This window comes from Sus scrofa, chromosome 15, assembly GCF_054392235.1.
Source record: "Sus scrofa isolate SSC_HxYL_T2T_F1_AM1 chromosome 15, Sscrofa_HxYL_maternal_Yorkshire_Landrace_v2.0, whole genome shotgun sequence".
Taxonomy (NCBI): Eukaryota; Metazoa; Chordata; class Mammalia; order Artiodactyla; family Suidae; genus Sus; species Sus scrofa.
The window spans coordinates 73077043-73100066 of NC_139397.1; the positions used below are offsets into that span (position 1 = coordinate 73077043).

The 23024-nt window shown below is 46.7% G+C and overlaps 1 long non-coding RNA gene across 1 annotated transcript in view; it reads right to left on the reverse strand.

Moving 5' to 3' along the window:
* Positions 1-665: 665 nt before the first annotated feature.
* The window catches only part of LOC106506245 (uncharacterized), a 32798-nt gene continuing 10439 nt past the window's right edge, over positions 666-23024 (reverse strand). The window contains exon 3 of the long non-coding RNA XR_014830391.1: positions 666-1471. This is a non-coding gene — a long non-coding RNA (uncharacterized LOC106506245). The remainder of the gene's footprint in view (positions 1472-23024) is intronic.

A 23024-nucleotide genomic window follows, 5' to 3' on the forward strand; every position in this document is an offset into this window, starting at 1 on the left:
CCCAGTTTTCCAAGAGCTAACCCATTTCATGCCTCTGGGCTTTTGTAGAAAGCAAAGCATGCTATTGAAGTTCAGGCATAGGTGAAAATCAAGAGTGAATAATGAATGTTGGGATTTGGCAGCAGTGTTTCTTAAAAAAAAAAAAAAAAAGAACCAGACTTTCAGGAAATGCAACTTTTGAGATTAAATGATGTGAGAATCGCATTTCTACTCCTATTTTATTCTATGTTTATGTTTGTTTTTTATTTAACTTCTAGGGCAAAACACATCCAGATACTATGTCACATATCAAGCGGCATCCTGCACATGGCATATTTCATCAGCATCAGAGATTATCTAATGAAAACCCTCATTTTAGCAACAGGGAATCAAGGCTGAGGAAGGTCAAGGGGCTTGCCCAGGGTCAGAGAGCAGGACCAGAAATGAGTCTGAGTCCTCTCTGGTGTTTTCGCTGCCACACCACGCTGCTTGGAGGTTTATGGACAAGGGCGATGCCCAAATATGAGAAGGAAGGTACAAGCATCCACAAAGAGTGCATTGACATTGATTTTTTTTTAAGTAAACATAAATTGTGTTATATATAAAAGCTAACAGAATTATCTTCACTTGGGCCCAGATTTATATTCCTATCCTCCAATCTAATTACTTAGTTTGAGGGTCTCTTTCTTTATTGAATTCACTACATCCTGGAGAAGTGTATTTGGATCTTGGCAGGCACGTGTGCCCTTCTAATCTTGCCTTTTCTTTCTTTCCCTTTTTTATAATTAATTATTTTTTGTATTGAAGTACAGTTGATTCACAGCGTTGTGTTAATTTCAGATATACAGCAAAGTGATTCAAGTTATATGTATTTTTTCCAGATTTTTTTTCCCTTATAGGTTATTACAAAATATTGAATATAGTTCCCTGTGCTATACCCTAGATCCTTTTTGATTATCTCTTTTATATATAGTAGTGCATCTCTGTTAATCCCAAACTCCTGATGTATCCCTCTCCCCACCTACTTTCCCCTTTGGTAACCATAAGTTTTCCTATGTCTATGGGTCTATTTCTGTTTTACAGATAAATTCATTTTTATCTTTTTTTTTTTTAGATTCCACATACAAGTGATATCATATGGTATTTGCCTTTCTCTGTCTGACTTATTTCATTTAGTATGAGAGTCTCTGTGTCCATCCATGTTGCTGCAAATGGCATTATTTAATCATTCTTTTTCATGGCTGAGTAATATTCCATTGTATATATGTATCACATCTTTTTTTGTCCATTCATCTCAAATGGACACTTAGGTTGCTTCCATATCTTGGTTATTGTAAATGGTGCTGCTATGAACATTAGGATGCATGTATCTTTTTGAATTATGATTTTCTCCAGATAGATGCTCAGGAGTAAGATTTCTCAGCTTGACTTTTCCATCACCTCTGGCCCTTTCCAAAGCTGACCCTTTTCAAAGTAAGAGACCTCGTCAAACCTAAAAAAAAAAAAAAAAAAAAAGAGTATCCCTCACAAGCCCGAATATAACAAGAGACCTGTTTCATTGATTTGGTGATAGTTTTCCTCACTGGGCCACCCATGAGCCCTGGTGCCCTGTGGTCCCTATGAGGAATGAGCCTCCATTACTCAGCATCATCCCATTATCTTCCCTGCCCTCTGCAACTCATCTCTGTCCCTCTTCCATAGTCAGGGAGGAACCAATTCCATGTTTACCAGAAACTGGATATCCCATGCTGCCCGGAGTCCAAGTGGCCCCATGTCATTTCTGAACCTGCATAGCCCAGACCCCCATGAAAGACCAGGAAAGGACCTGACTCAAGTTCATGTCCTCTGACATTGCCCTACCCTCCAGCCCAGCCACCCTGACCCTGTCATGCCCTCTGTGACTGCCCCACCCACAGGAGCCCAGTCTGAGTTACAAGGTCCTTCCAGACACATGCACACTTTTTCAGCAAACACATGCACGCACATTCTCAGGCAACCCTCCCCCCAACCCCACCAGCCACATTCTCACACACACACACTCCTGGAGCCTGCAGTTCACCTGGCCCTGACATATAGGCTGCTCTGGAGTCTGCCCGCAGCACCCCCTGCCCCCTCAGGCCCCACCCAGCTCTTCCCAACCTAACATGACTTCCAGCTCCCAGAGGGAGCTCACAGGGTGGGGACCCCCTGTGAGTCCTTCCAGCCCTTCTAGCACAGGGCCTGGCCCAGAGGCGACATGAAATAGAGTCCAACTTCTTGAACGAATGAGTCAATAAGGTGCATGAGGATTTAGTTTAAAAACGGGAATTCCCACTGTGGCGCAGTGGATTAAGAATCCAACTGCAGCAGCTCAGGCCATTGTGGAGGCGCGGGTCTGATTCTCAGCCCAGCACAGTGGGTTAAAGGATCTGCGCCTCATATTCAATCCCTGGCCCAGGGAACTACCATATGGCTCAGGTGTGGCCATAAAAAAAAGAATCAGAACTCACAATCGCAAACAGAGCCCAAGTGGGCTCTCCTGGCCTTGCCAGCCACCCAGAGCTGGCTCATCGAAGTACCTGCCAACACCCTCCCCAGGGATCTAGGGTGAAGGCACCAATATCTTTACTTTTGAACATCATGCAAGGTCATTCCTTCTTGATCCCTTGGCTACTTGCTGGAATCAGCATCCTGATGGAGGACCTCAGAGTTGAGAACATTCTGCATGCAAAATTCCAGGGTCATGCTGTTGTGATGGGGTGGGAGTTCCTGTTGCTGGTCCTTCTTCCCAAACCTAATCCCATGGCAGGCACTTAAAGCATTTGGAGCTCTGCTCCCATGTCACTGAAGCAGGGAGAGTGATGAGGACTCATGGTTCTGGGACCACTTCCTCTGGGGTCTGTCACAGAGGCCTAGACCAGGGAAGATGCAGGCACCCCTCCAGAGCCCCCTCTCTAGCTAGGCTCACTCCTTCTCAAGACCTCCATGGTTGGGGCCCAAGAGGAGGGGACAGACCCTCTGCAGGACCCGGCCCCACACCCTGTCCATTCAACAGGCATGTGGATGGCCCCTTGAGCCACATCCCGAGGTGCTCCTGGCAGACAGGAGTGAAGGGGATGCCACCCCTGTCACCGCTCTGCTCATCCCAAATAAGATGACCTGGGTGTCTACTGCTCTGCCCCGGGCCATGCTAGGGAATCAACAGTGAATTACCCTGGTCCTGGGCTCACGGGCTCATAACCTAGCAGGGGCCACACAGCCATCCAGCAATTCAGTGACCTGCTCTGCTGCCCTGGCCTCTTTGCCCCCCACCAAAAAGGGCTCCAGGGCCTTTTTACTTAAATGAGGGAGGAGAAAGCATAATACTTCAAGAATATGAAAAATTACAAGGAGAACTACAACTGCCTGTGTACCCACCACCCACAATTAACAGATGTCAACATCTCCATAAATGCCTACAAGATTTCTAAAGCACTAAAACCATATAGCTACGATTGAGTCTGCAGGGTACCTGCCCCCCAGCCCCGCTTCCTCTCCCTGGCCCACCCAGCAAACCCTATCTAAAGTTGGTCTATGTTCTTCCCATCCTGATGGCCCTATTTTGCTCCATGAATACACACAAGATAGGAGTTGTGGCTCATAAGGTTAAGAACATGAAATAGTATTCATGAGGATGTGGGTTCAATCCCTAGCCTCACTCAGTGGGTTAAGGATCCAATGTGGCCACAAGATGCAGTGTTGGTCACATATGTGACTTGGATCAGTGTTGTTGCGACTGTGGTGTAGGCCTGTAGCTGCAGCTCCGATTCGACCCTTAGCCTGGGAACTTCCATATGTCACAGGTATGGCCATGAAAAGAAAAAAAATTTTTTTTTAATCAAAAGGACAGTATAGCAAAGTTTTATTGTTTTTACCATCTACATAAAGCCCTACTGAATTTATTATTCTGAAACATGCTTTCTTCATTCACTGTATTCATACAACAGCTCAAAGTTCTCCTGAGCTTAATTCCTAAAAATCTAGCTCGTTTATTTTAATTGCTGTTAGAATGTGTGTATGTGAATATAGCATGATTTATTCAGCCAATTCCTGTGGGCATTGTGAATTTTCACTGCTGTAAACAGTGTTTAACTCACGGGCTATGTTTACTTCTTTGCACGAGGTTTTCCCAGAGGAAGAGTACCTTGCAGGAAAATTTCTAGATTATAGGTTTGATGCTTATTCAGTTTTATTAAGGTCCATCTGGCCTCCAAAATCAGAACAATCCTCCTAATGGGGAATGAGGTTCTGTGTCACCCGCCGTGGTCACTCTTTCCTTGTCATGCTCTTTCCAGCAGAGTTCTTTGGTTAAGTGGCAACTCTCCAGAGGTCACAGTTGAGCCACTATTCTGCGCCCATTGGCCACTGTAGATGTTTTCTTCTAAGAAACACAAGGTCCCGTCCTGTGACCATTTCTCTCTAGAGTTGCTTGTCCTTTTTTTTTTCTTTTTGCATTTTTAGGGCCGTACCTGCACCATATGGAAGTTCCCAGTCTAGGGGTCCAATCAGATCTGCAGCTGTGGGCCTACGCCACAGCCACATGGGATCTGAGCCATGTCTGCATGACCTACACCACAGCTCATGGCAATGCTGGGTCTTTAACCCACGGAGTGAGGCCAGGGATGGAATTTGCGTCCTCAGGGGTTCATTACTGCTGAGGCATAACAGGAACTCCTAGATTTGCTTGTCTTTTATCTCACGTTGACGCTTTCCTGGGATGAGACCCCCACCTGAGCTAAGGACAGTGCTTTCTCTTCCCCTTTTCTTCTCTGGCATGTCCCCTTGTGAACCGAAATGGCCTCCTGAGTGGGCTGAGAAAGACCCTCCTTCAGAGCAGGGGAGGAGGGCAGTTCCATCACCGTCTGCGCCCAGGGCCGGCACCCCAACTCCTGGCTCTTCAGAGGTGGTGAAACAGTGGACCATCACCCATGCTCAGGAGCCTTGTGGTGCTGGAACAGACAGGGTGAGCAGTGAGCTCACTGGCCATCCCAGCCTCGCTCCTATAGCAACCAGGTATGTTTATGCCACATCTAAGAACTACTAAGTGAATAAGACTTAGTTTAATCTATTATGAATTTGAGATCTGTAAGATCAATTTCAGAAAGTAAAGGGGAAAAGGAAAGATGGATCATGAGCTGGAATTGGCATGGTAGCACAGCTCCTAGGGGCTAAGGCACCAACTGAATAATCACAGAAAGTGTTATGTGAGGCAGGATGGCAGGGCTGACACAGAAGGAGAGGAGACTCAGGAGACGCTGAGTGCTGGGGTGGCACCCCTCCCCAAAGCCAGGAGGGGGCACTCTGGGTGCAGCTCTGCCCAGCAGTCTGGAGGGGACAGCTCTGCCCAGCAGGCTAAGAAAAAACTCAAAAATAGACAACTCTGCTAACACATTGGGGTGTAAGGGGGAGTGTATTGATGTTTGCAACTTTGAAATGCATCCGAAATTAGAAGGACTGATGGATGGAAAGAAGGACGGATGGAGAAACAATGATAAAGCTAGTATAGGACAATGTTGCTGGAACTTAGGTATGCCTAGATGAAATTTTTTTTTTTTTTTGCTATTTCTTTGGGCTGCTCCCGTGGCATATGGAGGTTCCCAGGCTAGGGGTCCAATTGGAGCTGTAGCCATCGGCCTACACCAGAGCCACAGCAACGCAGGATCCGAGCCGCGTCTGCAACCTACACCACAGCTCACGGCAACGCCGGATCGTTAACCCACTGAGCAAGGGAAGGGACCGAACCCGCAACCTCATGGTTCCTAGTCGGATTCGTTAACCACTGTGCCACGACGGAAACTCCGAAAATTTTTATAATAAAAAGGTTGGGTAAAATAGTAAATACCTGCTCTTCCAAATTACCATAATAATTACATGAGATAATGAATGTGGAAGGGCTCGCTACACTACAGAGGAGTTACAGATGTTTTAAATGATTAAAATAGTGTAATGGCATAACAAGGGGAGGTTAAAGAGATAAGGAAAGAGATGAGTGCCTTTCAAGCCAATAAATAAACTAGAAATAACAAAGGAAAGGCAAGGTGGATTTCTGGCAAAGAAGAAATACTGAATATAATCAAAATGAATGCAGAATGAAAAGAAAAAATGATTAATTTTTTTAAATCAGTGGGCATGTAGAGCAAACAAATAGCAAAGTTATGGATAATTGGTATCCCTAAAATAGCTAACCTACCAAATGGAAATAAAAAATATTCAAAGGTAAATGAGAAGGAAGTACTTCTGGAAAAAAGGGAGAATTGTATCTGCAGATTGAAAGGGTACTGCATATTTCAGAAGAAAATGATATAGGAAAAGCAATACTAAAACATATTCTAGTAAGCTTAATCAATGAAAAAAAAAAAAGAAAAGAAAGTCTTGGAGTTCCCACTGTGGCACAGAGGGTTAAGGGTCCAGTGTTGTCACTGCAGCAGCTTAGGTCACTGCTGTGGCTGGGGTTCAATCCCTGGCCCGGTGTGGTGGGTTAAGGATCCAGTATTGCCACAGTTGGGGTATAGGTCTCAGATGCAATTCAGATTTGATCCTGTGAATTTCCATATGCCATGGTGCAGCCAAAAAAAAAAGAACTTCTTACAAGGAAGGAAATCTGGTTGCTTTCAGATTTTTCCCACCACCACTAAGTTCCAGAAAACCACAAAGGAATGTACACTAAGCCAAGTTGAGCAATAGGCAACCTCAAATATGCAAGTATCCAAACTATTGCACACATGAATTTTTCTCGAAAGTCCTAAAAACATCCAGGCAGCCAAGGCAAACAGGGAGATGCCGGGTACAAGAACTAGAGATGGCCTGGCAGTGGGTAACTCACACAACCAGGGCTAAAGAGATTCAAAATACGATTCCAGCAGGTCAACATTCTGACATTATAAACTCACCAGAGCTGGAAGTATGAGCAGGAAAGGCATTTGAAAAAAAAAAAAAATCTAAATCTTTTCTTTTTCTCATGTTTCATAATGGGTTGTAATTACTGTCTGAAGGTTGACAAAGAAAGAAATGGAGTTTTCAGTATTTGTATAAACATAAAATAGGGAGTTCCTATTGTGGCTCAGCAGGTTAAGAACCCCAGTAGGATCCATGAGGTTTTGGGTTCGATCCCTGACCTTACTCAGTGGGTTAAGGATCCGGCGTTGCCATGAGCTGTGGCTTAGGCTAGCAACTGCAGGTCCTGTTGGAACCCTAGAACGGGAACTTCCATATGCCGCAGATGCAGGCATAAAAAAGAAAATAAAATATATATATAGCTAAAAAATAAGACAATTAACTTCTATCTTACTGGCAGAAAACATACAAACTACACACACACACAGAAAACATTAGCACAGTAACATAACATAAAAAAGACAATAGAACTGAGATCAAACTTGACAGATATATCCATAAGTGTAATTAGATAACCGCACACCATAAAGATTATATTTGAAAAATCTACTTGCTGACAAAAAAAAAAAAAAAAAAAAAAGCTGCATTGAAAGCAAAGTCACTGAGAAGCCTGGGAGTAAACGGATGGGCAAGACTGGGGCTATGAAAATACAATCCATCAAGACAATTCAAGGGAAGCATTCTGGAGCAGAAGACGCTTTATAATGATAAAGAGGATAATATGCAATAAAGCTCTAACTGTCAGGAAAACGTATGTGCCAACGAATCCGGTGCCAAATGCATAGGAAAAACTACAGTAAATACATGGAGAAATAGGAACACAACAGTAGCAAAAAGACAGCACTTACTTCTCTCTGCCTTTCACCAATCCACCACAGTAATGCAATGACAAACGATTAAGGTGAGGGGAGGCCAATAACAAAAAATGAATCACTATGTTTTAGACTCTGCCCTGCCAATGGGACGTTCCCGTCTTTTCAGTGCCCATGGGACATTCACAAATGGTGACACTTGCAGATCTCAATGGCCCACTGCTCACAGAGGCGTGGACAGGGTACAGGGAAGAAGGGCACCTGGGGACCAACTCCTGGGACTGGAGAAGTGAGGGAAAGATGTGCTGTTAGAGGTATGAGCCCAGGGAGGGCAGGTGCTGAGGTGGGCTGGGGCTAGAAAGGCCATGACACTGTGTGCCAGCCAGCAAGGCTGCTCAGGAGACACAGACACACAAGTTGGCCTCCTGGAACCAGATGGGGCAGAAGAGGGCAGAAAAATAGATCGGGGAGTAGCAAAGAGAAAATTTGCAACACACGAATTTGATCAAGAAAAAAAGAAAAAGCAAAATGCCCTAAGTTAGAAGTGAGAATGGGAAATAACCACAGAAAAAATTGATGTCATAACAAAAGCACGTTACTCAAATCCATGCAAATGCATATGAAACCCAGAAGAAATCAATGAATTTCCTGGAAAATATGAGTTATGAAATTTGAATATGGGGAAATATGCAGAACATAGAAAAATAGCAAGTGAATTATTATAGGGAAATATTTTTGTATGTCAATTCCATAATCAGACACTTTATTGAATTTCCTTATTTTTCTTCTTTTTTTTTTTTTTTTTTTTTTTTTTTTTTTGCTTTTTAGGGCCACACTGCGGCATATGGAGGGCCCCAGGCTAGGGGTCTAACTGAAGCTATAGCTGCCAGCCTACGCCACAGCCACAGCAACGCCAGATCTTTACCCACTGAGTAAGGCCAGGGATTGAACCTGAAACCTCGTGGTTCCTAGTCAGATTCAGTTTCCCCTTCGCCATGACAGGAACTCCTGAATTTCCTTATTTTTCAAAAAGTTCTCACTAGATTCTCCTGCTCGTGTCAGGTACACAATTAAGTCACACGACAATAATGACAATTTTGCTCCCTTCTTCCCAATTTTTTTGTTAATGGATGCACCCACAGCACATGGAATTTCCTGGGCCAGCGATTGAATCCAAGCTGCAGCTGTGACCAGGAATCAAATATGTGCCTCTGCAGCAACCCAAGCCGCTGCAAACAGATTCTGAACCCATCTCACCACTCTGGGAACTCCCCCAATTTTTATGTCTTACCCTTTTTATCTTCTAGCTCTATTAACTAGTCCTTTCAGGACAGTTTTGGAAAATCCTGATGAAAATGACCATCTTCACCCCATTTCTACCGTTAATAAATGGCATGCTTTCAGCCTGCCCTTGTGCCATGGAAGCTGGTTTCTGGTTTGAGTTTCTTTGTCTCCCTATATGAAGGAAGTGTTTACTCCTATTTTAGATGTGACTGTATACTTTCATCAAATCCCATCTTGGCTTTAATGGAGATAATCACAGACAGCATTTTATTTTCCTTAGAACTCTTTAATATAGGAAATTATTTCCCAATTCTTTTTTCTAATATTAGTTGTTTCCTGGCGGTAAAATATTACTGCATTCTTAGAATGCGCCCCTATTGGTTGTATTGCATTATTTTATTTTACTTGTTGTTGTTGTTGCATTATTTTAAAATTTTGTCAAAAGGAGTTCCCTTTGTGGCTCAGCAGGTTCAGGACCCAACATTGTCTCTATGATGCAGGTTGGATCCCTGGCCTCACTCAGTGAGTCAAGGCGTTGCCGTGGCTATGATGTAGGCCTGCAGGTGCAGCTCCAATTCAACCCCTAGCCTGAATTCCCATAGGTAGCAGGTGAAGCCCTAAAAAGAAAAAATAATTTGTCTAGAAGTTTTATTTGCTGAAAGTTTAGGAATTTTCACTTCTGCACTCTCTTAATCAGGTTTTGGAGTGAATTTTACGCTAGCTCCATAAAATAATTTTGAAGCTGTCTTTTTTTTAAATTCTAAAATAAGCTTACACATGCATTCAAATTCTATTTTCTTCGATGACATAGAATTCAATCTGGGCCTAGTGGCTCAATATCAAAATTGGGAAGAAGAAAGCAAAATTATTATTTGTATACCTGGAACAAACCAGGAGGATGCATTGAAAAGCTTATTTGAATAGGATGAGAATTTAGTTGTCTAAATATAGAATTATATCCAAAAATAATTAACTTTTGGTAGAAAGCTACCAGTTAGGGAATACGATGGAAAGATAAAGAGAGCCTTTGCTCAGCTAACATCCTCCCACATCCATGTGACCCACTCAGAGCCACCTCGACCCTCAGAAGATACAGAGGGGCCTCCCTATCCAAGAATGCTGACCATGTGCTTCTCTCTTAACCTGCTGGGCCAATTACACCCACTGAGAATATCGTCTTCATAGGTGAGATAAACATTATACAGACAAGTATTTTAAAATTACGTAATTTTAAAAAATTTTATTCATGATACAAATACGTAATATCTAAGCAGCCCAGCAATGTTTTCACTCCATAATATAGAAGAAAATGTGCCCATTCTGACACTTTTTATGTCTTCTATTTTCATTATTACTATGCTCACCAACCCAGAATTTCTTAGCAGAAATATTTTTAGAATACTCATCAACGTTATGAGGAAACTTAAAACATAGATAAAACCATCTATAAATCCACCTGACTCAGCACCTAGACTCTAGAATATTCCCTGAGTGGCCCCAGAGCCCCTAGAGGCCTTGGAACCCATCCCCACAGAGAGGGCAGGGTCGGGGGGAGCCTGTGTCCATTTGTCCAAGAATTATCCAGAACATTATTCCCAGTCCCCTCGCAGAGGGGCCCCATGGCTCAGCATCAAGGCCTACATGGGTGCCTTGAGTGGGGTTTGGTGAGGCACACAGGGGCCACTCGATGTACTCCACTTACTCACAGAGGATTCAAGGCTTTCACGACTGCTGGAAGGTTGGGAGCAAGGGGCCAGGAGACCACATAAACTGTCCAGGCGCCAAATTCCCCGAGCACCTGGCTCTTGGAAGCTGTCACCCACTGCCACCATGCAGGCACAGGGTCCCTTTCTCTTCTACCTCCAGGCCTCACACCAGGGCCTCCCTTCCACCGTCTCTGCCAGACCTTGAGAAAGGGGACCCTAGGAAGTGTATTTCTGGGCACCTTTCCTGCAGCGATGCTGACAAGAACACGGGTGACTCGGGACCCATGACCAACAGAACAGTCTCCGCCTTTACCCGCTGGGATGCCTCCAAACCACCAGGGCTTCACCTCCCCACACACCGCCCTCATGGGCACAGGAGGGAGGGGGCAAGGCAGTGGCTAGACTTCAAGCTGACTTTCCCTGGTGCTGTGCAGTGGGTGTGAGCACATGCATGAGCATGTGTGTATGGGGGGGGGGGCGTCCCGGTGCCTGGGTGGTACAGAGACAACACCAACAGTAGGGCTCCGCCCTCTGCTCCCCCGAGCACTCTGGGGCTGGATCTTGAATCGGGGAGGGACATGGAGATTTGGAACATTTAAAAAGAAAGATTAAAATAATAGCTCCTCTAAGTGACTGAGCAGAACCATTATGAAAATCTAAAAGCCATTCTTAAGTGAAATTCTCTGACGTTAAAGTGGGCAATGGACCTCCTAAAATGAAATCTATTACAAATAACAGGCTTAACAGGCAAATAAGACCGGCCAGTTCTGCCTAAAGGTGAGCTTTATTCCTCCTATTCCAACAGACCCCGTGCTCCCTTAATAGAGGCTGGAACGTCCCCAGGGACTCCCCATCATGGACAAATGTGCTGCTCCCATGTCCTTCCTGCCCCGATTTAATCTGGAGGATCACTTCAGAACCAAGGACTCATAGCATCTCTTTGAGGTCAAATATTAACTCACAAGGGCAGGAAGATGAGTTAGCACAAGTTTTCAGGGAAGCAATTTGCAAATTTGTATCAAGAGCCTTGGTAATAACCCACAGATGTTGCTTCTACATAATCTCACAGAGATGTAGATACAGACTGATACAGTAAAGATGTCTGATAAGCATTCACATCAGAGCAAGAAATGGTAAAGCAACCCAAATGTAGGAAGTGGTTAAGTAATAAATGATCACATGGATGGGACACAATGCAACTATGAAAACTATGTTAACAAAAAACTCTTTTAAGGATGTGGGGAAATGCTTTTGATTTAATATTGAACCAAAACCGGAATGCAAAACTTTGTTTATATTATGAGCTCAGTTAAGGAAAAGAACAAATCATTAGGCTGTACACCCTAAACTTATACAATGCTGTACGTCAATTATATCTCCATAAAACTGGAAGGAAAAAGAAAAAAGAAAAACAAGCGGAAAAATCCTGGAAAGAAAAATATGATAGTGCTAACAGTGAATGAGAAAATTGTGGGTGAATTTTCTGCATCATTACGCTTTTGATTTGCCAAATTGACTACAGTGAGCACGGCATCAGATAAAATTTAATTTAAAACTTTTTTTTAAGAAGACGTAGGTAAAGGTCTTTTCCTTCAGAGGTGGAAGCTCAAATGAGAAAGGGAAACCAAGGTGTCTCCAACTTTTTACCGGGAAACCAGGTGTAAAGGAAGTGGGGAGTCAGGTCTGAGCGGCAGCTCTGAGATCCAGCCATGTAGCCTAGAATAATGGGGCCAGGGCCTGAGGACACTCACCCAGGAGCAGCAGCACCTGGAATGCTACTCCAGCTCTTGCTGACACCCCTCTGGGGACTGCAGGACACCCAGGTCTAGAAGGCTGTCTAGCGTCGGGGTAGGAGCTAGTGTGGGGCCAGCAGGCCTCATCTGAAAGCTGGCTCTGCCACCCTCCAGCCATGGCATCATGAACCAACCTCAATATTGCTGTCTGTATAATGGAGCTGATGGCCATTCCTAACTCACAGGGTTGCAGAGGCCTTGCACATAGTAGGCACACAGTCAAGGCAAGTTCTACCCTTAGGCAGCAAGATCACTAGCTGAGGGAGTGAGGTGACACTGTCAAACATCACGGATGTCACACTGTCTCCAAAGTCTATCTGATGAGGCATTCTCCTGTCCTGGCAGTAGATGCCAAAATGCCACCCTGCAAGCCAGCTCAGCCGGTGGACTCAGAGACACCTGAGAACCTTCTAAAAGCTATGACTATCCCATCCCACCTCCTCCAAAGGCTCCAGTTCAGTGGTCTCCTGGGCAGAGCCTGGGAATCTCCATAACACCACTCCCAGGTGGTTCTGACTGGCATCCTGCCCTGGGAGGCCCTTGCTACCAGGGGGCCACCTTAGTATGAGCTTTAAGAAGAATGCTCCAAGGAAAAGCTGACATTCCCATTGGAGGAGTTCCCTCTCCTAACCCCTGTGCAATGCTTGTGGTCCTTTGTCAAAAGAATCCATCCTTTTCAGAGTTCCCACTGTGGCACAGGGGGTAAAGAATCTGACTGCAGTGGCTCGGGTGGCTGCAGAGGCTCAGGTTCTGGTAGCTGCAAGCTGTGGTCTGGATTCAATCCCTGGCCCAGGAATTTCCATATGCCATGGGTGCAGCCATTAAATAATTAATTAATTAATTTAAAAAGTCCATCCTTTCTTCCAGTTTGCAGAGAAGCAAACTACCCATCATCAGAGGGTTCTGGGATTCACTGTGTTTCACCATCAAACACAAGTTTAAAACACCCACGATACTTCACTTGGTCAAAAAGGACCCCAGCTTTTCTGTGTGTATGCTGTTTGAGTATGTCCATCCAAACCAGCACCACTAGACCCATAAAAAGGGATCTTCAGGCTGGGTCCCAGGTATTCTAGCCCCTGACCCCTCACTACACCCCCATCCTGTATCACCTCCCTCCCCATGATTCAAAATTGCTCTCAGAGCAAGTTCTGCCTTAGATTCCCCTCCATGTAGCATTTTGTTAAGCCTCCTGGATTATCATTGTCTCCACACAACTCAATTAAATCCTGCATATAGTCACACTAAGATTAGAAGGTTAGAGTGCCTATCTGGCGTCTTGAAAAGTCATTTGTCCTAGATTTCAAGTCACTGAAACCCTCCGCACTCAGAAGATCCTGCAACATAAATGAACGACATGTGTAGGGCCTGATTCAGAGATGATGGATGTGGCAGCTGACCATCTCAGACTTTTGGGGCTGCTGTAACAAAATACCACTGGCCAGGCAGCTTATTAAAAGCAGAGATGTATCACTTGCAGTTCTGGAGGCTAGAAGTCTGAGATCAGGGTGCCAGGGCCCTCTTCTGGATCACAGACTTCTAGGACCCTCATTTAGCAGAAGGGATTTGGGGCACTTCAGGGGTCCCTTTTATAAAGGCACTAATCCCATTCATGAAGGCTCTATCCTCACAACCTAAGCGCTTTCCAAAGGCTCCAAACTCATAGCTTCCAGAGACAAAGAGCCAGAGTAGGGAGCAAACGTGGCTTAGGAGGATATTGGGGCGGGGGGTGGGGGGGCAAATCACCAGAACAGACCACTGTGAGAACATGGATATGCCCACAATGCAAACTGGCGTGCCAGCAGTTAGGCCCATGTGTGCTATGAGCTGGGCTTTCCTTGTGCAATGGGGACAGGTCCAGCTGCTGTGCATTGCAAGGGCACCCAGGCCAGCCTGTCCCCCACAAGCCCCCACCAAGGGTGCTCCTGATAGCAGGAGTGTGCTCTGCCAGACCCAGAGAGAAAAGAAATCTGGGCAGGCTGGCTGTGAACTAGGCAGAAGGGACTTAGTTAGGATTGGTGAGGGAAGAGGGCAGCCCAACCCCCCTCCCCCCACTTCCTGAGATGCTGCCCAGGAGGCATCTAAGTCTGCCTGAATTTAGGTTCAAACATCAATACACAGAGTGAGAGAGAGCTGGCTTGGCAGAAGCCTGGGAAAAAGGCGCTTGGTTTTTGTTTCTTACCAATCTGTTCTTTGATACCAATACCATCTTCATGCACCTTCCGGGATTGAGCAAGCATGCGCTATGCACCCACCATGGGGTCTAGGAGCTGAGGGCTCTCAAGTGAGCAAAACGTGCAACCCCCCTGCTCTGGAGAGTGGGTTGGGTTCAAATTCAGGTCAGCCTCCTCCCAAGGGCTGGGCTCTTTCCATCTCACTGCACCACCTCCCTCCCAGGCTAAGCCAGAGGACACTGAAGGACAAAAACAGGCAGCTTTGGTAAGAAGATTGCAGTCCAAATCCAAATGCCTTCTACCAAAAAAGGTGGGGAGGGTACTGACCCAGACCTGACATCCTGGGCAGGAAGCCCTCCCACCGCCCCTGAGGGGAGACTTTGGTTATTCCAGGTCTGAGCAGGGAAAGCTGAGTGACCACCAAAGTTCAGGTGGGCAAGCTGCAGCCCCGACCCTGTTGGTCCCTCTGCCTGAGCCAAGAATCAGAGACATCTCACCTGGGCAGTGAGGATGGTCCTGCCCTACTCCAGGGGGTGGCAGGTTCTCCATAGAGACCCGGGAAGAGATGTACAGAACACACAGGGGAAGGGGCACCCTGGCTGCTGGTGCCCCCACTGAGAGTTCAGCCCTGCCAAGCCCAGACCCACCCCTTGATGGTGCCCAGGGAAAAGGAGGCCTGGCCTTCTGAGTGCTTTGATGGTGGGTCATGCCCTTCATCTCAGAGCCTCAGCCCCAAAGCCCCTCCCAGAAGGAAGCCTGGATCCTGGGACTGCAAGTCTGGGAGGCTAGATGGCAAGCCAAGCTCCCAAAGAGGGGAGTGGGGGACCTTGGGGTGTCCCCCTTCTGAGACAGGAAGGTCCAAAGTCAGCCAATGTTGAGCTGGTCCTAAAACCTGTGGCTTTGGCCTTGGAACAAGAAGGAAATCAGGATGTGGGAAGGAAACAGAGTGATGGTCTCAGGTGGGTCCTGAGAAACTGTCTCCCCAGCCAGCCATGTGCAAATGCTGGGCCCCTGCCCATTCCTGTCATGGACTAATGGTCCTCAGGAGGCTGCAATTTAGGAAAGGAAGGAGGAGCTTCCTTTCTGAATCCTAGAAGAGGAAAAAGAAGAAAAAACAATAATAATGGCCCAGATGCTGAAGGCAAAACAGTTTCCTCTGAAAAGGAATGGTGTTTTTAAGACACAGAGAAAGAAACAGAAGAAGCAGAAATAGACTCACAGACTTTGAAAAACTTAGGGTTACTAGAGGGGACAGGTTAGCGGGGGTAGACTGGGGGTTTGGGATGGAAATGTTCTAAAACTAGGTTGTGATAATGGTTGTACAACTATAAATAGAATAAAATTTATTGAATTTCTTTAAAAAAATTAAAATAAAAATACAGACAGGCAGGGTGATGTTCACTGGGCAGAGCTGGAAGCAGCCAGAACCCTGTTGGAGAGACACACCAGGAAAGATGTGGCTTCTCTGACTTCTGTGCATGCCCCAGCACCAGGACAGGGTCCCTCTAAGTGCCAGGCTGAGGTCAAGGGTGAGATTCCAAGCCTCACCCCCAGGCCAGCATCAGTCTAGGGCTGGGAGGGAGCCTGCCCCTCACTTCTCCCAGCCCCTAAGCCTGGAGACTGCTTGATTGCATGCAGGTTGTTAAGCCTGGGATGGGTCCCTAGGTCTGTATTTTAAACAATGCCTCAGGGAGTTCTGATGAGTCATCTTCAAGCAGGTATAAATGCCAGCATAAGGAGAGTCCCACCCTGACAGGCATCTCCCACTTGTGCACAGAACTGGCTGGCACCACTGCTTCTTACCCATAAGAAACTGGTCCGTGTGAGGTATGGCCTGGAAGGCCTGGAGCTGGTGACTTGCCCCAAAAGTGAGGCCTCAAGGAGGAGACCTAGGCTGCCTGGGCCCCCTGCACTGAAAAGCAAAGGAATCAGTGTTCCCACTGTGGCCCAGCAGGTTAAGAACCTTACTAGTACCCATGAGGATATGAGTTCAATTCCAGGTCTCGCTCAGTGGGTTAAGGATCTAGCGTTACCACAAGCTGTGGTGTAGGTCGCAGATATGGCTGGGATCTGGCATTGCTATGACGGTGGCATAGGCCAGCCACTGCTCTTCAGATTCGACTCCTAGTCCAGGAACTCCCATATGCAGCAGATGCTGCCCTAAAAGAAAAGAAAAAGAAAAGGAATAACAAATTCAGTTCTCCCTACCCCCCACCCCCCTTCCCAGGACTAATGATCCAGAAGGAATAATGAAGGATAAAACCCAGCATGAATTTGATGCCCCCTTCTCCCCCTATGCCCCTGACCCAAACAGTGGGCCCCCGGGGGTTCCTTCGGAAAGTCCCTGGAGTTCCAGGAACATCCTATCAGTGGATCCAGAGCAGGAAAGCACTCAGCACCAGATGAGACCACTCTGACATGGGAGAGCTGAGGCAGTTTCAGGCACTCCTGCCAACCAGGAAAGGCCAGCCTCCGGAACCACCCCCTCCCCCAGCCAGTCCAGCTCTTCTGTTGATGGAAGCCTGATATGTTCTTAATTTCCCTTCAGCTGATCATCTTTTGAGAACCTGACCCTGGACCATGTCCTGGTGACAGACTGCGACCCCCTTCGCCCAGTCCTGGGGTCCAACCTGTGAGGCACCTTCACCGAGCACTCTCTCATCTGTCCCCAGTCCCCCTCTGCTCTGGCCCTCCCACCCTCCTGTGTCTGGGACCCCACACTTCCCCACTGGACCTGCCCCTCGTGGGCACGGCCTCTGTGTCTGCCTCCAGCCGGGACCCCCTTTTGACTTTGAGTGTTACCCCTGCTCTCCATTTCAGCCGGCCCTCCCACTCCCCCCATCGCAGGGGCAGCTTTGTTCCAGCACACACACCTGGCCCTGTACTGCACATCCAGCTGTGTGGGTGCTGGTGTAAAGGTTAGCAGAGCAAGGAGAAAGCACCTCAGATTGAGAACAGGACCCGAAGGAACCCTCAGGAAATGCTGGAAGCCATAGTGGAGGAGACTGCACCCTCACCATCACAGAGCTTCCAGAAAGCAGTGCCGGGGCTCCAGCCACAGAAGCACCCACCATACGCAGGAGGCCCCAGCGTGCTAGAGCCAAGTGCACTGCCCATTCCTCTTGCAAAACATGGCCCAACTGGGCTCAAGATCCTTCAGGTCAGCTCCACAGCGATCTGCTCACCAGTGAAGTGGGGCAACCCAGACCAGAGAGAACACCAGCCTGTGCGTGGAGGCTGAGTTGGACAATCCTTCCTTGCCCTCGGAGAACCAGGCACAGGTGGCTCACCACCTGGTGGGCAAACATCCATTACCCTTCCTTTGAGGATCGGATGGAATGGCCATATGCGTTTCTGTACAGAGGTGCAAACCTAGGCTGGGAGGTACTCTGACTTTAGATCATTCGTGTGTGCCTGGGGCAAGTACCTCCCAGCCTCAGTCTGCTCCTCGGTAAGACAGGAGCAACAACCCCTGGCCTCCTGCTGACAACACTGCTCTCTCCTGAATGACTCTAGCCAGGCTCCTCTGTGCCCATTCTGACCAGTCCTCCACCTGGGCTGAAAAGAACTGGCCCGTGCACACTGAGGTGTATGGAATGATGGGCCAACAATGATACATTGTGTATAGCACAGGATAATCTACTCCATATCCTGTGGTAGTCTATATGGCATCAGAAAAAGAATAGATATGTGCACATGTGTAACTAAATCGCTCTGTTGTACAGCAGAAATTACCACAACATTGCAAATCAACTATACTTCAATAAAACTTAAAAATGAACTGCAACTTTCAACATAAATGATTTCCTCCACCCTTCCACATGCACACTAAGAAAACTGAACAAACACCAGTGTGGCTTCTAGGAGTCTAAGATCATGACCTGTCTCCTAAAAATGCTGCTAAAGAAGTCTTAGTGCCACCAAAAGGATCTGCCATTTGTTTCAGCCAATATCTGACTGTGGGCTCCTGAACCCCAGCTCTTTTATAAAACTTAAAACCGTAAATCCTTCCTCCGTCCATCCTTCCATTGAGATAGATGTGTCTCCTGCCACCCAGGAATGTCTTTTTCAAGGACCTGGAACCAGGACTTTAAAATGAAAGAAGATGTGGTATATATACACAATGGAACACTACTCAGCCATAAAAAAGAAGGGAATAATGCCATTTTCAGCAACTTGGATGCACCTAGAGATTCTCATACTAAGTGAAGTAAGTCAGAGAGAGAAAGACAAATATGAGATGATATCACTTACATGTGGAATCTAAAATATGGTATAAATGAACTTATTTACAAAACAGAAATAGACTCAAAGGCATAGAAAACAAACTTATGGTTCCCAAAGGGAAAAGGAGTGTGGGGGGAGGGATAAGTTAGAAATCTGGGATTCACATATACACACTACCATATATAAAATAGATAAACAACAAAGACCTCCTGTATAGCAAAGGGGACAATACCAATATTTTGTAATAACATGTAAGGCAAGAAGAATTCATACATATATATATATATCGCTGTGCTGTATACCTGAAACTAACACAATTATTATAAATCAATAATATTTAATATATTTCAATTAAAAATAAGATAAATTTAAAATGTAATCATCAGGAAGGACAGGGCCCTTGTCCCAGTCTCTGTGGGAGGGAAGCCTAATGTGATGAGCACCAGTTTTCAGACACAGAACCAACACTGACCAGTCTCTCACCTGCTTCTTGTGATTTTTCACTTGACTCTGCTCAGACTACACTCACCCCCTCCCTACTCCTCCATTCTCCCTTCAGAGCCCCATAAGTCACCTCTGCTGAGTCAGAATGAAGCTCAGCTCTCCCCCAACTGCAGTGATTACACAATAAAACATTACCACCATTTAATCAATGTCTAGCTGTATTTATCTTGGATGCTATCTCAGACTTTATGGGTCATTTCCTAATGATGGTGCAATGCCTGAAAGGAAGGGTGTGTGGGAGTTCCTGCTGTGGCACAGTGGGCTAAGGATCCGGCATTGCCACAGCTGTGGCATAGGTCACAGCTGTGGCTCAGATTCGATCCCTAGCCCAGGAATTTCCACGTGCTACAGATGCAGCCAAAAAAGGCAAAAAAAAAAAAAAAAAAAAAAAAAAAAAGAGGGGGATGTGTATAAGGCCTCTCTGAACACACTAGAGAAGCTTCAGAGACACATGGGAGTCTGGGCAATACTGTGGGCATTTATTGGGCATTTATTGGGCATCAATTGTGTGGAAATCTTCATGTCCTCAATCTACTAAAAGGAAGATCTGGAAACATAGCCCAGGCCCAGGTGACTCCAGAAACTCCATGGCACTCAGCCAGAACAAGGTAGCAAGGTGTAAAGAAGCCACACATGTCAGGTATGCCATCTCAGGGACTGAAACATTTTGCACCAACAAAATGCCATGCTCTGGCAGACAGTGTGGTAATGGAGTCCCCAGGTTTTTGAACAGTAACGCCACAGCAGCCACAGACCCTGTGAATGCGGTGGGAGGGAGGAGAGACAGGGAGGTGGGGGAAGGGAAGGCAGGCCTGAAATTTTCAAGTGGCCATCTCCTGCCCTCTTCCTTCCTTAGCCTCCACATCCTTCCCCCAAAGGAAACCGTGGGGTAGGGGACAGCCCTGGAAACTGACTTCATGCTAACTTCAAGAGGAAACTCCTTTCTAAGCTGAGGACCTCTGCGCCAAGCTTTTGTCTGCAGGGAATTTTTCTGTGGTTTATTAGAAACTGAAGAAATGCTGACAGAGCAGTTTTGCCCACCCTAGCAGGCAGCAAAGTGCACCTCATTAGACCAGCTTCCTGCAGGCGACAGAGAGGGACAGAGCAGAGGCTGAGGAGGGTGGGAGGAGAGACGGAGGACCGGTCACTGCCTGGGTCAGCGGCGGGAGCACTGGCAAGACGAGTGGGAGTGACCGAGGGGCCCTGCACAACCACCTGCCTGCTCAGGCACACCCTGCTCTGGTAACAGGAGCCAGAGGACCGACTGGGCAGTGCTGGGAAGAGGTGCAGGCCCCCTGGGCCCCAGATCCCAAGTGGCTGGTTCTGAGAACCTCTCCCCACCTCCTTCCTGTTCCTTGTGCCCCAGAGGAGCACAGGAGATGCCACATGGAAGAAGGGACCCCATTCCCCTTTTCTGGGATTCCCCTACAAGACCCCAGATTTTCTGAATTTTTCCTGATTCATAAAGTAATCACATTTTCTCAAACATCTTACTTCCACACACTTTAATGTCTTTTTAAAAATAAGCCACTGAGGGCTCAGGATGATGCAGCAGGGCCCAAGGAAATCATGTGGCTACCGGTCACAATTAACTGTTATGTCCCCCATCCCTCATCACAACAATCCTCTGAAGTATTACAGAGGAGGAATCCCAAGATCAGGGACACTGAGCAAACTGCCAGAGTTACACAGCCAGCAAATTGGGTGGAAGCCTGGGGCCCACATTTAATCACGGCTCTAGAGTGTGGTTTAACTGAGCAGACTGTTTTCATATTCATTCTCTCATGTGATTCTCATAAAACATGATGACATAAGCACAGCCAGAATTATACCCATTTACCAGATAGAGAAACAAAGACCCACATAGGGCCTTGAACGAAGCTACACACCAGGTAGATACAAAGCCAGCAAGAACTTAAATAGTCCATGTCTTGGCCTATATGTTATTCTACCATGCCAGGTAAACTTTCCTATGAAGGCAATTTTTTTTAAAGATTTAAAAATTTTTTTGTAGTTCCCATTGTGGCTCAGTGGTAACAATCCTAACTAGTGGAGTTCCCATCGTGGCACAGTGGTTAATGAATCCGACTAGGAACCATGAGTTTTCAGGTTAAATCCCTGGCCTCGCTCAATGGGTTAAGGATCAGGCATTGCCATGAGCTGTGGTGTAGGTTGCAGACGCGGCTCGGATCCTGCATTGCTGTGGCTCTGGTGCAGGCCAGTGGCTACAGCTCTGATTCGACCCCTAGCCTGGGAAACTCCATATGCCACGGGAGCGGCCCAAGAAATAGCAAAAAGACAAAAAGACGAAAAAAAAAATCCTAACTAGTATCCATGAGTTTGCGGGTTCAATCTCTAGCCTTGCTCAGTGGGTTAAGAATCCAGCATTGCCGTGTGCTGTGGCACAGATGAGGCTCAGATCTGGTATCACTGTGGCTGTGGTGTAGGCCAGCAGATACTCTGATTTGGCCCCTAGACTGAGAACTTCCACATGCCACAGGTGAAGCCCTAAATTAAAAAAAATAATAATATATATATATATTATTTTCTTTTTACGGCCACGCCTGCAGCATATGGAAATTCCCAGGCTACAAGTTGAATTGGAGCTGCAGCTGCAAGCCTATGACACAGTTTGCAGCAACGCTGGATCCTTCACCCACTGAGCAAGGCCAGGGATTGAACTTGCATCTTCATCAACACTATGTTGGGTTCTTAACCCACTGAGCCACACTGGGAACTCCAGAAAAGATTTAAAATTAATAGGGATCACATGATCTTGTGACTGGATGGAGCCTGGGGTAGAAGAGGAATCATTTGGCCAAAGGGAGTGGTAGGAGAGGAAAGGTAAGGATGCTGAGGGGTTGAACTTGGAGGAAAGCAGGAAGGCTGCCTGGAATGGGTGCAAAGGCCACACAGAGAGAAAAGAGGAGTCCTAGCTGCACAGACTCAGGCACTGGGGGCAGGGGAGGTGGTGTCTGCACAGCTGCCTGGATGGGGACAACCCTCCCAGACACAGGCAACTGGATGTGGGTCTGTGCATGCCTCCACGTGGTGGGGCGGTAAGGGAGAGCCTCAGCACTGAGTGGGCCACATCTTCCCATGGCCCTTGATCCGCCTACACCCAAGTCAGGGCATCATCACCCCTGAAGCCCTCCTAAGGAAGAACCCAGAAGCCCTCCTGTGATGTTCTCAAGCTTAGGCAGCTTTTACAGACAAGCCTGACCTCCTCTAGACGTTAATTACTCATTCTTTTGGAGTTCCCACTGTGGTGCAATGGGTTAAGGATCCTACATTACTGCAGCTGTGGTGTAGGTGGCAGATGTGGCTCGGAGTCAATGCCTGGCCTGGGAACTTTCATATGCCATGCCTGTGGCCAGAAAGAAAAATAAATAATTTGTAATTTTAATCCCACAGTTGCGATGCAGTGACTTTGGTCCATCACGTCTGCATGTGCACATATGCACATGTGTATAGGCATAAGCCTGTGGCATGTGCATGTTTACGGCGCATGTGTGCGTTTGTGCATTTGTTCCCACCTCTGCACCGAGGTGTGGGGCATGAGAAACAATTAGGGGCACAGCCACCCCAGCAGCAGCTCAGCAGCAGCCCTGCTCAACATTTCACCATCTGCTA